The following is a 3,634-nucleotide window of genomic DNA, read 5'->3' as shown; positions in this document are numbered from 1 at the left end:
TCCAAAGAATCAATGAAACAAAGAGCTGGTTCTTTGAGAAAATGAACAAGATAGACAAACCCTTAGACAAACTAACTAAAAGGCAGAGAGACACTATCCAAGTCAACAAAATACGAAATGAAAAGGGGACATAATGACAGACACAGAAGAAATCTAAAGAAGTACTAGGTTGTCCTTCAAAAGCCTATATGCCATAAAATTTGAAAATTGAAATAAAATGAATAATTTTGTTGATAGAGTCCACTTACCAGAGTTGAATCAAGATCAGGTAAAGTAATTAAATGATCCTACATCCCCTAAGGAAACTGAAGCAGTCATAACAATTCTCCCCTCCAAAAAAAATTCCAGAGCCAGATGATTTCAGTGCAGAATTCCACCAGACCTTCAAAGAAGAGCTAATACCAGTACTCTCCAAACTCTTTCACAAAATAAAAAGAGAAGGAATATTGCCACAGTCACCTTCATATCTAAACCACACAAAAACCCTACAAAGAAAAAGAATTTCAGACCAATTTCCCTTATTAACACTGACACAAAATTACTTAACAAAATATTCTCAAACCGAATCCAAGAACACATCAAAGCGATCCAACATGACTAAGCAGACCTCATTCCGGGCATGCAGGGGTGGTTCTAACATGGAAATTCATCAATGTAACCCACCATATAAACAAACTAAAAGAAATGAAACACATGATCATTTCCTGAGATGCCATAAAAGCATTTGACGAAATCCAGCACCCGTTCATGTTAAAAGTCTTGGAGCGATCAGGGATACAAAGCACATACCTAAACATAGCAAAGGCAATATACAGCAAGCCTATAGTCAACATCAAACTAAACAGAGAGAAACTTAAATCAATTCCACTGAAATCAGGGAATCTTCATTTCTTTTCAACATAGTACTTGAAGTCCTAGCTAGAGCAATAAGACAACTAAAGGACATCAAGGGGATACAAATTGGAAGGGAAGAAGTCAAAGTATCACTATTTGCAGTTGATATAATAGTATATATAAGCAACCCCAAAAATTCTACTAGGGAACTCCCACAGCTGATAAGAACCTTCAGCAAAGTGGCTGGATACAAAATTAACTCAAAGAAAAAAAAATCAGTAACCCTCCTGTATACAAAAGATAGACAGGCTGAAGAAGAAATTAGAGCAACACCACCCTTCACAATAGACACACACACACACAAAACAAAGTATCTTGGTGTAACTTTAACCAAGTAAGTAAAAGACTTGTATGAAAAAAGTCTTCAAGTCTCTGAAGAAATTGAAGAAAATATTGGAAGAAGGAAAGGTCTTCTATGTTCATATTAGTAGGGTTAACATAGTAAAAATGGCCATCCTACTAAAAGCAATCCACAGATTCAATGCAATTCCCATCAAAATACCAACACAATTCTTTACAAACCTTGAAAGAACAATTCTCAAATTCATATGGAAAAAAAACTCAGAATAGCTAAAGCAATTCTGTAAGATAAAGATCTTCTGTAAGTATCTCCATCCCTGATCTCAAGCTGTACTATAGAGCAAGAGTAATAAAAACTGCATGGTACTGGCATAGAAACAGATTGATGGATCAATGGAATCAAAATTAAGACTCAAAAATAAAACCACACACCTAAAGACACTTGATTTTTGACAAAGGAGCCAAAACCATACAATAGAAAAAAAGATAGCATCTTCAACAAATAGTGTTGGTCTAACTGGATCTCTACATGTAGAAAAAATGCAAATAGATCCATATTTATCACCCTGCACTAAAGTCCAAGTGGATCAAAGATCTCAACATAAAACCAGACACACTAACTCTACTAGAAGAAAAAGTGGGGAAGAGCCTAGAACTCATTGGCACAGGAGACAACTTTCTGAACAGAATACCAATAACTCAGGCTCTAAAATCAACAATTAATAAATGGGACCTCATGAAATTGAAAAGCTTCTGTAAAGCAAAGGACACTGTCAACAGAACAGAATGGCAACCTACAGACTGGAAAAAGATCTTCACCAATCCTATGTCCAACAAAGGGCTAATACACAAAATATATATGAACTCAAGAAATTAAGCACCAACAAACTAAATAATCCAATTAAAAATGGGATACAGAGCTAAATAGAGAATTCTCAACTGAGGAATATAGAATGGCAGAGAAATTTGAAGAAATGTTCAACATCCTTACTCGTCAGGGAAATGCAAATAAAAACAACTCTTAGATTCCATCTTACAGAATGGCTAAGATCAAAACTCAAGTGACAGCACATGTTGGCAAGGATGTAGCGAATGGGGAAACACTCCTCCATTGCTGGTGGGGGTGCAAACTTGTACAACCACTTTGTAAATCAATCTGGTGCTTTCTCAGAAAACTGGGAATAGCACTACTCAAGACCCAGCTATGTCCCTACTGAGCATATACCCAAAAGATGCTCTACCATACAAGCAAGGACATTTACTCAACTATATTTACAGCAGGTTTATTTGTAGTAACCAGAATCTGGAAACAACCTAGATGTTTCTCAACCAAAAAAATGGATAGAGAAATTGTGATACATTTACACAATGGAATATTAGTCAGCTATTAAAAACAAAGAAATCATGAAATTTGCAGGCAAATGGATGGAGCTAGAAAAGATCATCCTGAGTGAGGTAACCCAGAGTCAGCAAGACATACATGGTATATACTCACTTATAAGCAGATATTAGCCATATAATACAGGATAACCATATTAAAACCACAGACCTAAAGAAGCTAAATAATAAGGAGGACCCTAAGAAGGATGCTTAATTCTCATTCAGAAGGGCAAATAGAATAGACATTGGAAGTGGTTGAAGAGAGAGAACAGGATTGGAGCCTACCATAGATGTCCTCTGAAAAACTTTACCCAGCAGGGGATGGAAGAAGCAGCTGAGTCTCACAGCCAAACTTTGGGCAAAGCACAGGGACTCTAATGGAAGAGTAGGGGAATAAAAGGACCCAGAGGAGCTCATCAAGGAGACTAACAAAGCCAACAAATCTGGGTCCAGTGGGGCCTGCAGAGACTGATACACCAACCAAGGACCATGCATGGAGAGGGCCTAAACCCTGTGCTCAGATGTAGCCAATAGCAGCTCAGTCTCCATGTGGGTTCCTTAGTAAGGGGAGCAGGGGCTGTCTCTAACATGGACTCTGTTGTCTGCTCTTTGATCACTTCCCCCTGCCTGAGTGGCCTAGCCAGGCCACAGAGGAAGAAGATGCAGGCAGCCCTAATGAGACTTGATAGGCTGGGGTCAGATGGTGAGGGAGGAGGGCTCCCCCTTTCTGAGGACTAGGAGAGAAGATGGTGGAGGGGGAAGGTGGGTGGACTGAGAGGAAACAGGGAGGGGGCTAAAATCAGAATATAAAGTGAATGAACTATGAAAAAAATCTTTTGGTCTTTAGTAGTCGATTTGGCTTTCAAAATAAAGTGCTCATTGATAAGACGATTTTCTATTGTCTATCAGAGGGTTCAGCCATAATGACAGAAAACTGATGACAGTATCTAACAAAGACTATGAAGCCCTCTGAGCAGTGAAGGGAGGAGTGTCAGTCTTAGAAGCCAGTGACCCAACCCATCTGACAACCCATCTGACAACCCATCTGACAACCCATCTG

Source organism: Psammomys obesus, unplaced genomic scaffold (genome assembly GCF_907164565.1).
Source record: "Psammomys obesus unplaced genomic scaffold, mPsaObe1.curated_primary_1811, whole genome shotgun sequence".
Classification (NCBI taxonomy): domain Eukaryota; kingdom Metazoa; phylum Chordata; class Mammalia; order Rodentia; family Muridae; genus Psammomys; species Psammomys obesus.
This window is presented reverse-complemented; position numbering follows the sequence as displayed.